This window comes from Malurus melanocephalus, unplaced genomic scaffold (assembly GCF_030028575.1).
Source record: "Malurus melanocephalus ecotype Western Australia unplaced genomic scaffold, MMel_1.1 scaffold_128, whole genome shotgun sequence".
NCBI classification, from domain to species: Eukaryota; Metazoa; Chordata; class Aves; order Passeriformes; family Maluridae; genus Malurus; species Malurus melanocephalus.
The window spans coordinates 1,706,386-1,720,536 of NW_026623360.1; the positions used below are offsets into that span (position 1 = coordinate 1,706,386).

General features: G+C 39.9%; 1 protein-coding gene across 4 annotated transcripts in view; it reads right to left on the minus strand.

Moving 5' to 3' along the window:
* SCUBE1 (signal peptide, CUB domain and EGF like domain containing 1) overlaps nucleotides 1-14,151 on the minus strand; it is a 188,750-nt gene that overhangs the window by 33,865 nt on the left and 140,734 nt on the right. The gene's annotated exons all lie outside the window — the stretch shown is intronic.

Genomic DNA, 14,151 nt, shown 5'->3' on the forward strand with positions numbered 1-14,151 from the left:
TTGTGAGCCCACACAGTCCCAATCTCCCCAGTAAACTTAGATATATCTTGATGATGGCAGCAAAGATTTTYATCTATCTCGTAACTGCTGCCCAGGATGCTATGAAGCATTTATAGAGCAAGGAATGTGGGTTTCAGATTGAGCTGTTGCTGGGGGTTGAGCCCCAGGTGCAGTGAGCACAGCAAAGCCACTGCTCAGAATAGGGGGGTTATCCCCTCACAAGGCCACACTCTCCTCATGGCAAAGGCCCACAAGATATAGTTCTGTTTTGTCCATCTCACACAGCCTTGGTTTATTTTCAACCCCCAAGCCAAATGTGGACTTTGTGTGGAGCACTCCAGGCCATTCACACAAGCCAAACTCAAGGTTAGTCAGAATGTTTTGTRTTCACCTTTCTCAGCTTCCAAGTTATCGGCTCCTCTGAGAAACAGAGCCTTTCCTTGTTCTCATTCATTAAACACACATACATAGAAATTCTAAAGAAGTGTTACATGATGTTTTTAAAATAAACACTAATGCCTTTTTTGTATGTATTTTGGCTGAAAGTTATATTCTGTCTTCTCCTCCCACTCCCTCCAATTTCTGCAGGGAACTGATACCACCCATGTAATGTTCACCTCACAGCCGAGCCAGCCTGGTTTCCAACAATATTTGACAGACATTAGGGAAACCACATATCTTAATCTGAGTGGTTGCTGCACCGTAGGGAGTCATGATTCAAGCTATGTTCTCCAACAAATGGTGGTTTAAATTCAATGCTGGGAAGGCATTGTTTTGCTACAGCAGCCATATGATGGGGTTTCCACCACATCTCACGTTTTTTGATCCACTGTGACTTACCCCTGTTCACACTTAGTAAAAATGCATCCTCCATATGAGAATTTGCTCTCTAATACACAGCCAGCCCTGACCAGGAGGAATGGCTATAGCTGACTTGTCCTTAAGTTTCAAAGTCTACAACAGTAAAACCAATGAAAAGGAAGCAAGGAAAGATGTGGTAATGTACAGCTCTTCTACTTCATTACCTTCCCACTGAGTGCTTCTGGAGCAGGCTAACACAGATGGGGGAAAAAACAGCCTTAACCCCAGGCCTTTAAAAGCAATTGAAAACCCAGACCTGTTTAGACTTCACACTGCATTACTGAGTTGCAATCAAGTCATCTTGTTGCTGAGAGTTAATTGTTAATAACATACCTAATGGCCTGCAGAAAAAAAAACAGGTCTGGCCTTAACTGCTGTACTTTTTTAATGGGAATCTAAGTGCCCAGGTAGCACAGTCCCATCTTGTATTTCAGAAGTTTGAGTGGGAAATTTTCCATTATGACTAATGTTGACTTGGAGMAAAGCATTTATTTATTTAAGAACTTTATTGCTCACAGCTAAGTATGTGATTAGTGAAGACCAAATGTAACACACTAATCAGGGACTGAACGACTTCTGAAGGAAATTGACTGTGCTCGCAAGGAAATGTGTTTTTTATTAGAAATGATTTGTTAGAATGCAAAGAGCTAGTAAAACAAATAAATGCATATAAACATCAAAAGAAACCTGCAATATATATTTGAGACAAAGGCAATAAATAATTAGAAACCTGACTTATTATGTAAGCATCCCACTGAGGAGATATTTCAAGGATTTAGCAGTACACAGCAATATGAACATTCCTCATCTTCAGGGACAGGCCCACACTATATAGCTGTACTAAGGACCWCTGTTATCATCTACCTAATTCTAGCTCACAGCCTCAGTTTCCTGTCTGTATGTTTTTATCCAGTATATTGAGGTGCTGCAAACAGCTAGTTTTCATCATCCTCCCAGTTTATCTGTTCCCACAGTAAGTTCAATAACCCCTTATCTCTGTTCTTGAGGCTGTCACTCTTAGGAGAGGCCATGTCTTTGTCTACATAGAGTACAAAATGCAGTATCAACACTCTCTATAGCTCTGGTGCAAGTGCAGCTTAGGGAACCACAGCTGTTTCGGCTGTTTATCATTTCGATCATTTCAGATACTCTCATTTTGCTCTAAGGAATATCTGGGCATCACTGACTTCTCCTTTTACTCTGGGCTTCTCACACTTCTGCTACATGTCTGAAATTGAATAATGTTTTYCAAGACATAACCAGAAACTGTATGTTTATTTTGATAGAATTAGTATATTTAATGCCAGCATTAAATATKCATACTCATCTAGTTCACATTTAGTCTGACCTCCTGTACCTAAGCASTCTCTAGCATTTTGCCTGGTAACCTGCAAAAGCATCACTGTTCTAGAACAGGGATAGTCTATGTGTTTTCCTGAACTTATCCCTTAATCTTTTCCATCAGTTTAATTTTTAGAGCTCAAATTGGTGTGATCCTTTTTAATTGCTAAATTTTGTAAAGACTGAATAATTTCTCTTAAAAAGTGCAATGCATACCTGATCTGTTGAGGAATAAGCAGGTACCGTGTTTTAGATTTCTTGTATTATTTTCTGAGGCTACACACAAAAAAGCAAGAATTCCAACTAAGCAGTTCCCTTTTGCTGGCTGGCTGCCTCTATTAATTCCTGTGAATTCACCTCAGTTCAAAAGACACTAATCTTTCATTGGCCCCTTCGTGTTAGAGGAACTGCAATAGGCAGATCCTTCTTTGATGCTAAGCACCAAGGGGATAACTCTTCACCAAGCAAATTCATCACCCTCATTAACATCACAGCAATTCGCTTCCCACTATTTACCTAGAAGTTAAAGCAAAGGGAACAGCTTTTAGGAAGAACAAGATAGTACATTTGGGAAAGTCTTTAAAGGCAAATGGCAGCTTGCTTCCTTTATCTCTGCTATCAAGACCTTATCAAAAGAGACCAGTTGCACTTTCTGTGAACCACTGCGCTATCTCYGGGTTTTGAAAACAAAAGGAAAGCAGGTTAAAAAAYGAGACTTGGCAATAAAACTGTAGGCCTAGATTTTTTGCTCCCGCTCCACAGTAAACACAATATTTTCTTTAGTAACTCTTCCAAGGGAGCTTTATGTGATCTCACATAGCAACAAATTAATTTTCCCTTCTCTTTTCAGTTACTTTCAAAAATTCCATATTTAGTTTTTCTTCCACACAGAATCCACAAGCTCATTCTCTTCCACAAGCTTCCCTCAGGACTTCCTCTGAGTCTCCAGAAATGGGGTTGTGGAACAACACCACTGCAGTAAACGCCTATTCCCTTAACACATGTGTGTGTTCCCCTCAGCACGTGTGCCAAGCCAAGTGACCACCACACATTCCTCTTCCTGTCAGCACTGCAGAGCCAATTCTGCTCCCAGGCACTATGGTTTTGCTCTGCCTCATGCATCAGCCATGGATTTGCTTGCTTTTGGATCACCAAGAGCTTTGYCCAAGGGGCAGGAAGATTTATGCATTTGGATGGAAACTGCAGAATCTGGCAATTCAGCCAGGCAAAAATTGGCAGCTAACTTTGGGGTCTTTGGGGATTTCTTTGACTGTAGGTGGTAGGATTTGGAGCAAGGCTTTTTTACATTTGTATAATGAAATACATCGTAATTATCACCACCATTATTATTACATTATTATTTCTCTGCTGTTGGASAAAAAAAGAGATTACTGATATGTTTCCCGGCAGCAGCCTGAAAGACCCCACCATCCACTATTCCTGGAGACAGCACCAAACTAAAAAACAGAATAATGGTAGAGGATTACCTGAWAAATTCAATTTTGTCAGATTATATTACTTCTAATATTTTAATCATGTTTGAGCAAAACTATTTGCTAAATCTCAGTCCTGCAAGCAGAGATGGGGAACAGTAGTGTCGACTTTTTCCCCACAYGACTGCTGAGGAAGAAAAGGTTGTTGGCCTCAAATGCCAAGCCAAGTTTCCCTCTTCCTCTGATTCTCCAGCTGAGCTCAATTCTGAGTTTGGTCAGCCATCCTAGTAGAGAGAAGAATGAGATAACCAATGCTGGTCACCAGAGACAGCTCTGCAGATACTTGCAGATAGAGAAGTTAAAAATAGAAGGATTTTTTTTGGTTTTTTTTTCTTGCAGTTAAGAAAGATTACCCGGTCTCTTATGGAACATGGAAAATATCTACTATCAAGTAGATACAATAGCATAAAATTAGTAATTCTGYCCAAGGTCACAGGCACAAAGTGAGCCTAGGGAGGGGTTCCATAAAGGCATTTAGAAGGGAACATTTCAAATTGTTACTGGTTTTCTCTGTTGAGCACATCACACTTAACCACAGGAAAAGCTCATAGCAGTTCTCTCATCCTGCTTTTTCACCTTACTGCTATCTTTGTGAATAACAACTTTTAAAAGGATTTCCAAACAATTAAAAAAAAATGCACTATAGGGATCTGATTCTGAGTAAAGAGTCATTATGTTCTAACAACCAAAGCTAATAGTATAAAAAATGCCTAAGTACACTTAACAGTATTATTCRTTTTTATAACCTTTTACTTACTTTTAAAATCAATAGGAAATTAGGTAAGCTAAGCATTTTGTCAGATCACAAGAGTTACAAAATCTACCCACTATTGTATAAGGAAGGGAAGGAAGCGCCTGGTGAAAGGCCATGTACCAAAGAAAGTCCAAGTACATTTTCAACTTYTCAGTGATGGCAAATCAGAGAAAGGTCAAGAGAGCTGTGAAAAATGGGCCTGATTTAAAGCTGTACCTCTGGATGCTTAGCCTGGAGAATGCAAGTGCAACTATTTTTGATTAAGTCAAATCTGTTTGCACCAGCAAAGCTGTAGCACTGTGGGCATCAAGGATGTGCAGCCCTTGCATAACAGATCTTTTCAATGGTAGGTATGGGCTTTTCAGGGTCCAGTCTGGACAACCACATCTTCATTGCTCWGTGAAACGTGCACTCATGCTAAGAAATGCATTGCTTGGCAGAGGTGGAGGACCACCACACTCAACACATCTCTGACCTCAATTAATTTGCTTTATAGCTTCCTCACATTAGCTACAGATTGTCTTTGACATAAACTTTTGAAACAAAATTAATTATGCTATGAAAATAAAGATCCTCTTGAGCCAACTTGTATTTCTGTATGTGACATTTGGACACAATCATTTCCTGGCAACACAAGGTCCTCCAGGCTTTGAGGGCTAAATCTGCTGCGAGATGAAGTAAAAATACTGTGACTAGAAAGRCAAAAGCTTAACTTTCTGTGTGAAGAACATCTTGAAATTGAAGACAAAAGTTGTGTCAGTGCTTAGACTTCCCAGACACTACCCCTGCTCTYGGGCTTATGCTCACCTGTCCCCACCCCTTATGCTCACTCTTGCCCACCTCTCTCCATTACTTGAGGGCTTTGTTGTACTCAGGTTTCTCTGCTAATCTCAGGAACCCAGCAGGAGGCTTTGGCTCCTGTTACGTTTATCCTCTTGCTATTGTTTTGCTAGGACAATCTAAAATGCAATTAAAGTCAATTCCATTTTTTTTTAAGAAAAAAAAGTACTTTATCAAAACATTGCCAAGATTTTATAAGCAAATGTACAATTTTCCAGTATYAATCATTTCCCAAGGCAAGGGCAAGCTGAGTTATCTACTGCTATTATAGAAATAAACTATGCTACTGCATCAAGAGKTTGGGCAGGAGAAGCTATATATCAAGCAAAGTGCATTAAATGAAACTTCAGGCAGGTTTATTTGTCGTCCTACAAACAYAAACATGTTTACAAGACCACTCTGCTCAAGCCACTATTTAGACAGCAACTCTGTAAGAGCAGCCTAACAGCCTAAAGAGATAACATCATAAAGGCTTTACCCTCTCTGTATCAAGGAAGGAATATTCTCTCTATATACAGTTGCAACACATTTGATTTTAAGCCATATTTCTGAAAGGAGAAAGCTGTTCACTTTGCTAAGGTGTCTGTCTCCATCACCCTTCAGCAGGAGCTGCCCGTGAGATTTCTTGAAGGAACAAGGGACTAGTCTGGCTGAAAACATGCTTGGTGTTATTTGATGGTGCTGAAAGAGCAGGTACAACAACACAGTTTCAGTTTTCAGCTGAGAACTCAATGCAGCACTTCCCTTCCCCTCCTGTGGACCTTTGCATTCCCAGTTTACTCCAAGCTCTTGCTGAAGTCAAGTGACCWCTGAATATATGCAAGAATTGCTGTTCCCTGGCCCTGCTCCAAAGGCTTGCTTAAAAAATCTGCCCAGAAAGGCAGGTCCCTCGGCAGGTATCCCTCTGGAAACACCAACACTATGATTTGCAAAAATGCATCAAAACCCCTCCAGCCAGCAAAGCCCCAGAAGACACTCCTCCTGACTCAATATTTGAGCTTAGCTTTTTTGTTTTATTTCACCTGTCCTAACTAAGGCCTCATCTCCAAGTCACCAAATCACCAAAACACAAAGTAGCAGTTCATAACACGGCTAATGGAAGAAAATCACACTCCTTTGTTTCAACAGGTTACACTTTTATTCTCATTAGAAGAAAATAAACAAACCAGGGCACTTCTAAAAGGCCCAGGAGTGTAAATGCAAGCACAGGAAAATGAAACTCTTTTTAATATTTAGGATAGGGTTGTCATTTAATTGCAATTCTGTATAGCACTCAGGGTAAAGGCTATCTGACCATAATCAGTGTCACTAAATGCTTGAATGCAGTAATATGGCATTAATGTGCAATAGTGGAGAATTTCTCTGATTCTCTTTAAAAACAATTCCTATTGAATTACAGCTTTCAGCACGATTTATCAACAGATTATTGTTTGTGGAAGAATGCTACCTTCCTGCTCAAACTATTCCAAGGCTGACTCATATCCTGGTAATTCATTAATACATAACATGATTCCAGTCCAGTAAAGTAATTTCTGCACTATACAAGTCATAAATCCTACAACATCAACTGAAAAATATATCTCAAATTCTCTTTCTAAACACTAATGGAACATTTTGCTTGGCTTCCCACACACATCATCAACGGGAGGGGGCCAGACAGAGCTGTAAAAAGAAATTTGATAGCAGTATAGCTATAGCAGAGTTTAACAGCGTAAGAGCTACCATACTGAATGAGACCTGAGGTCAAACTAATCTACAATCTTACTTCCAACAGTAGCCTGTGTCAGAAGCTTCATGGGAAAATAGAAGTGGAATAATCTGTCACATCTGCCCTCTCCACATTAGGTCTCATTCTATTAGAAAGTGATTTAAAGCCTAGATTGTGAGGTTTAATATGGTTTCCAAGAAGCAGCAACCAAAGAACATTCCCCTTTAACTTATGAAAACACTGCTGCAGAGGGGAGAACTGGAGGGGGAGGGATGTGTTTGTTTTCATGTTTCAGCAGACTTAATTGCTACAACCCTGCAGATACTATCACTTGGCAAACAAACTTGTACTGGCTAGAGCTGTTTTTACTTCATACCTGGGGCATTTATTGTTTCTGGGTATGATCTTGCAACCCTTTTTTCTCAGAGAGGCAGACTGTACCAATATTCACAGTCTCACTGACACCCAGCGTAACAGAAAGAATCTGAGAAATATTCCTTTCATTGACAGTGTAACATGTTGCTTAGCTGGTGGAGGATTTTTTAATCTTGATGCAAGAAGCAATATGGTGCTTGTCATAAGTGAGATATTTTTGTAAGGCTCAATAGTGCAGAATGCCATAGAGAAAATCTGCATAGGGAGTGAACATCATCAGTGACAGGGAAATCATCTTGAGTTTTCTTTCAKAGCTAATCTGATTTTCACAAGCAGCTCCCAGTATCTCCTCCAGTGCATCACAAACTGATTCTTGAGCTACACAGCAGCAGCAGCTGAACCAGCCCTTTTTTAATATATGAAGAGTCCACACAATTAAAACACATTTGGGCCAGAATCAGCTGGACTGGATGAAAATCAGCCTATAAGAAGCCAATGTATTTTATGTGTTAGGCCACATCTACCTGATGTGGATGAGTGTATGAATGCAACAAGGAGAAATCTCAAGTCCTCCATGTGTATCACAGAAATGAGTGCTGATAGGGGAATGGCTGGAATCTCTTCATCCCTCCCTCTCACTAATCACCCCTGCACTGGCACTGACTTACCCTGTCCAAGTGGTACAAGATAACAGTGACCAGCAGCTTGCTTTACTGTGACAGCACAGTAACTCTGCTCAGTACAGTAGTTTTCTCTTTATATACATATATATATATATATATATGTAGAATCTATAAATATAAAACACCTAGATACAGGAGATAGCAAAATGAAGCCCTGAATATTTTCTCTGCTGAAGACCTCGAACTTAGAGCAAATGCAGATAGCAAATTCAGGCAGAAGTCAGAGAGGGGCATGTAAGCCTGCTCACTCCTCATTCCAGACAGCAAACAYGCTCTGTGGGATCCCCACTGCCACTTCCCTCCCCAGGACACAGCAGCTTCACAGCTTCCTAATGCTCTCCAACTGCTACAGTTCAGTCCTGACCATGAGGGTGACAACCTCTGAGAGGCTTGCGAGGGCTCAGCTAAAAACKTATTTTAAATATTAAGACAAAACCCCACCCAGGGCAGTAAAATTTCTGCTGATGCCCTCTTTATGCCATCTCATCTGGCTGTGAAGCTGTATGTTATTGCCACTTCAGAAAGCAGAGGCAGGCTAAAAATGTTATTTTTATTGWACATTTACTTTTCTATGTATTTAACAGGGGAAGAAAAGGAAAGAAAGGGGGTAGACCAACAATGAGACTTTCCACCCCTTTTCACTGGCAAAACCACATTGATGCATTGAATTTGAGGGGCCAGATGCTCCAGCCYTGACTTCTCTACTCTGGTGTGTATTGTTATCGAGATGAGTGTTTGTGCCCTGTACAAATCAATGCAAGGGGTGTATCCTAACCCTAGGAACTTCATCAGGTTATGTGATTGGGACAAGACCGGGTGCTCTATTGGGTTATGTGATCAAATGTGAGCAACAGGTCACTGTCATGGAACCAAAGGGTGCCAACCTCTTTGGCTATTTTTTATTTTTAATTTGGTTTCTCTGTGTCAAAGATGGCTAGTGAGTCAGTGCTGCTGCTGCTGCTTCTGTGGATACACTGATTTATTTGGGATTAAACTGGTTCTGTACATCCATATTTATCATCAATGGCTCCATACAGAAGAGTATAATGAGATCTTTGTAGCTAATCATTATGGGCTTCTTTAGGCCAAAAATACTTCCCACAAACACTTTCTATCTGTYCTTCTCCGTATGATTAATCCGTCATTTCATATCCATTTTTAAAATGGAGATACCATGCTGGGAGATTAAAATCTTACCCTGGGAAGGTAAATAGTGCATATTTTGTACAATAAGTTAAAAGATGGGCATTATGAGAGGTGATTACCTACCCAGTTAATAGGGCAAAGTTTCAAGGGCAGGCCTGCAGGATCCTTGGTTCACAGACAGCTACTGTGTTTTTCAAGGTGCGCTTATTCTTTCTCTCTCTCATTCTGGGATGAAAGAAGGCTTGTCTTGACTTTAGGCATTGGGAGCCCTATGTAAAGGATTACTCTAGTAACAGATATGCAGATATGTAAAACAAAGCCAAATAAAAAAAAACAGGAAACAAAAAACCCTCCAGAACTGGACAATGTTTGAGGTGTATTGCAGGACAGCATTGAAAAATGCTGACAGAATTACTAAGGAAACTGCTTCAGTATCTGCTCACAGCATCACTGCTCTAGCCATTACTTCCAGTTGCTCCACTCCATGAGCTTCAAGTCTTGAGAAACACTTGTCTGGAAGTGAAGCTGAGAAGAGAGGAAGTGGGATACAGTGGGGCATATAAGAAGCACAAGAAGTAGAAGTATCAAGTATGATTGTGTATATGCACGTCTTGTAGCAAGAGGGAAAACCACCTCAAATCAACTGTACTTGAACTGCTGTTGGAGAGCTTTGTAGCTATCTAAATCTAGCAAAACATGCTCACAGAAAATCACTACAGGGAAAATGCAATTRTTCATGAAGCAATGGGGCAAATTCTGTTTGAAATTTCTTATTGTGGAAACATGCATCACTGAATCTCCTTTGGAGAAACACCAGCACTATCAGCAGCAGACTGTGAGACCCTGTGTTCCAGTGCCTCGCTRCAAAAGCATCAATTGCATTTGTTTAAAATCTGGTAGGAAGGCATTAAACAATAACCAACAGTCAAATGGACAATACTTCAAAGTAAATTAAAATTGCTGTCATCTATGGCCATAAAGAAGGCCCAAAAAAGCCACATGGCCCACACAGGTAGTCCACATGCCCTGGAGGTACTGTTCCCTGATGGACAGTCATCTCCTTTTATTACAGTGGCTGTATCAATTCAAATGGTTGGTGAGAARGCAACGAGCAGACTTTATCATGTCTGTAATATCATCAAGCTCCACTTAAGCCTGTTCTGGAGGCTGTACAGTGGACCAGAATGATGCAAATGCATTGAGCTTTTGCCCCCTGCAAAAGCTTAAATTCCTCAGCGTCGGAAGATTTGTCTCTATTTTGACCTGAGGTGGCAGAAGGCAGAGGGTGAGGGTAACAGACCAAAGTATTATATGTTTTCTCAAGGTAACACATCTTTCAATCTCTACCACTCCCTGGAGAGATCTATAGCAAATGTGTGTGCTGTCTCTCACTGTCTTGCTTTGCAAAAAGCAGTTCCTGGAGCATGCAGAGAAAATTATTTATGATAGAATTTCACACCTTTTTCTGGGTGCTTAATGAAGCTTGAACTTGAGCGAAGCAGAGAGACTACTTATTGTTGATTTTTTTTTGAAATCACTGCACAACAAACAGAAACTGAATAAGCAATTAAGTGAACTGGCTTTAAAACTCATACTGGCTGAGGATTAAGGTAATTATGTCTGAGCTTACACACATTCATAGCAGCTTTATTTCTTCGCAGCAAGTCTTGCCTGCTTGCTTGTTGCTGATGTCATTCTAGAACTGATCTGAGTTGTTGTCCTTCTATTAATTAACAAAAAGATTACAAACACGAGCTCTCCTTGCTATAAATATAGCTATGTTATTTTTACTACATGTTCAAAGGAGATGCAGACCTCTTTTGCTAGGTTTATACAAACAGGTCCAACTGTTTCTTCCTGCACCAAAGAATTTACAATACCTTAGACTTAAGGGGTTAATTAAAGCAATGTACAATAGATGGGTTTGGTATTGTCATTCAGCGATTTCACTGTCAAAGGGGGAAAAATCTATTTTTAAGTCTGTGTGAAAAAAGAGACTCTGGGAAAACAGTATCAGTCTCCACAATATTACTGGCAGGGCAGTATGGATTCTTCACCTTCTGGGTTACAAGTAAGTTTCCTCTTAAATGGCTGGAATGCAGGGGAGGGGAAAGGAAGGGAACCCCCCACATTCTCCTTGTCTAACAAGGAGCCACAGTGTGAGAACCACTCCTTAGYAGGAGTAATCTGTGATTGACAATGGTTTTCTTTGCAGCCAGGGCTAAAAATGGTTTAGCTGTAATCAGACAAATGCAGAATGTATTATGGCCTTTTCCAAATGCGAGGGCTGCTTACAAAAGCACTCAACATGCAGGGTGGCACCAAGAGAGCAGTAAACTTCAGAGATCCTGAAAAATTCTTCTATTGGGRTATGAGCATTAACACAAGAGAATAAGAATATCTTACAATGGGCAAATTAGCAGGGGAAGATTCACAATAAGTGAAGGTTATTCTCTGGGCAGTCCAGGCACTTATGTATGTGATCTCAGGCAAGCTGCTATATTTGGCTTCAATCTTCCTGGCTAAAAACTGGAAGAGAAATACTTTCCTCTTGACAGAGAGGATGAATGTGTGGAAGGCACTTGGGGTGGCACGGGATGGGAGCTCTGCAAACAACCAGAACAAGGTCTGCAACTGATACAATTTCCCTGCAATCTCAAAGTCAGCTCTGAGGTCTACAATGAAAGGACRTGAAGGAAATTAGGTGAAGTGAGACAACTTCAGAATTTCACAGGCAATACAAAGGGATATTTTTTATTGAAACATGTAGAATTGCCTTGTGCTGATATTAATGATGAACGTTTTTGGAGATGAATGCTCTATACACTGGGGAGGCCACATGAACAAAATAGGACCCAGTCCCAAACAATGCAGGCTTCTAAGGTCTAAATGAATGTTTCGTAAACATGTTGATTAGTAACTGAAAGAAATCTTTATTAAAAAAAATGGAAACCAGAAGAGAAGGGCAATGTTGACAGAAATATCATAAATCATGGAAACTCTATTATGAATCAAAACAACAGATGTAGCATGAACAACAGCATCTTTTATAAACAGAAATTAGACTGTTCTCTTTCACTCAATGGAAAGGCTAATATGCCTAAAATAAATTTTCCTGAAYCTCTTATTAATGTTTTACGGTCAGTGTTGACCGGCTGTTACAAAAAACAAAATGTGGATGATTTATATCCCAGAAGAGTTACTAAATCCAAACCACATTTTCCCGACAGACCTGACRTTAATAACTATAACCACTTCCCCTGACTATATTCTTCTCACAGCAGAAGAAGCAAAGTACAGGTGATTCATACATCAGTGACTTTTCCCTCCATATTCACTTTTCCTCTCTCTTTATTAGCAGGCTTACTGACTGCCTGAGTCACCAATTATCACCTTAACCAACAGACAGGAACTAAATTATCACAGTGATCCCTCCACAAAGCAGGCATCACACCATATTTKCTGGGCCCAAATACCTCAGACTTCAAAGAGGAAATGACTCTGTCCTCCCCATTTCATGTTATGAAGAACCAATGTTTCTGGGACTGGAGGAATGTGTCCAGCCAAAAATTCTCTGGGCTTGCACTTATCTATCTGTTACAGCAACAGATGAGCTACAGTTTACCAATCAAAGTATTGTGCAGAGGCAAGACTGAGTGCCTGCCCTTCCTCACTGACGATGGAAAAAGCAGGATGGCCCAGTCATGGTTATACTTCCATGTCTGATCCCATGAGGGAGAGAAGATCAGCTACTGCTTTAGTCCTTGCATGATGTTTATTGTTAYCAGTGACTCTCCTTCTGGAGCTCTGGCACATGAAAAAACAAAATTCACTTGAAAAGCATTCACAGAGCTGCTTCTAGATTCTCACTATCATCACAGACACCTGATCATTTACAGGGAGATTTTAAAGCCTAGTATTAAGACTTGWGTAATGAACAAATAACTTTTGCACCAGCTCTTGCCTAACTTTTCTCGAGATTTTCCCTGGTGTAATAACAACTAGTTCAGTGGTGAAACCTCTGATTGATACCACAGTGAGTGCATGACATCACACACRAAATTCATGAACAAGGAATTCTTCCTAACCAATTCTAAATACATCATGAATGGAATGTTTCTTTTTAATATTCTATCCCTGTTCCTAGGAGGTAAATAAAAACTTCCCCTGATCTGACATGATCCTACAGTGTCATTTCTACCAAACCACGTGGCACTRGCTGTGCTAATCTCAGCTCTTTCCATTTTGTCCAGCTTGAAACCAACCTTTCTCTAACTTCTTTATGCTTAATCACACAGTCAGGGGGAGATGGCTTCTCAAATGATGGGTGGAAGTACCAATGAGAAGCAATGGAAAAATTTTGAATGACTCAATAAATCTTCAGATCTTGGTTTCTCTTTTATGGATTAACAAAAGAAGCTCTAAAATACTAACGCTGTTTTGGACTTCATAATTATACTTCTTCAAAACCCATGCAAATAATCATGTATTAATAAAATAGCAATTTTTTCACAAAATTTTAATTGAATACWTCATCCTTCCCTTTCTCTCTCTATTGATGCATGCTCATCTTTCTAGCATTTTCTAGGAGGTTTTTAAAGAGTAAAGCTACAGAGCTCAAATGTAATTTCTTCAAAGGTCTGTATTTGGAAATGGTTATGTACCTATGTAGTCATAGAACACATAAAATCAAGTGACTTAGATAACAAATAGCAAAYGATAGCAACGATATAGCAAACTTATAGCAAACGATACAAAATACATTTGAATTCCCACAAAATGCCACCATTATCCCTTCATAAACAGTTTCTGTTGGGCAAAGSTGAGCTCACAAATTACTCCTTTTTTTAGTTACAATCTTGCAAATGCTCTATTACAGTCAGTTCCTCTAAATGACCCTGCTCTTAATAAAATAAGCCTCTGTCCCATTAAGATCATAGCAAATGAGAG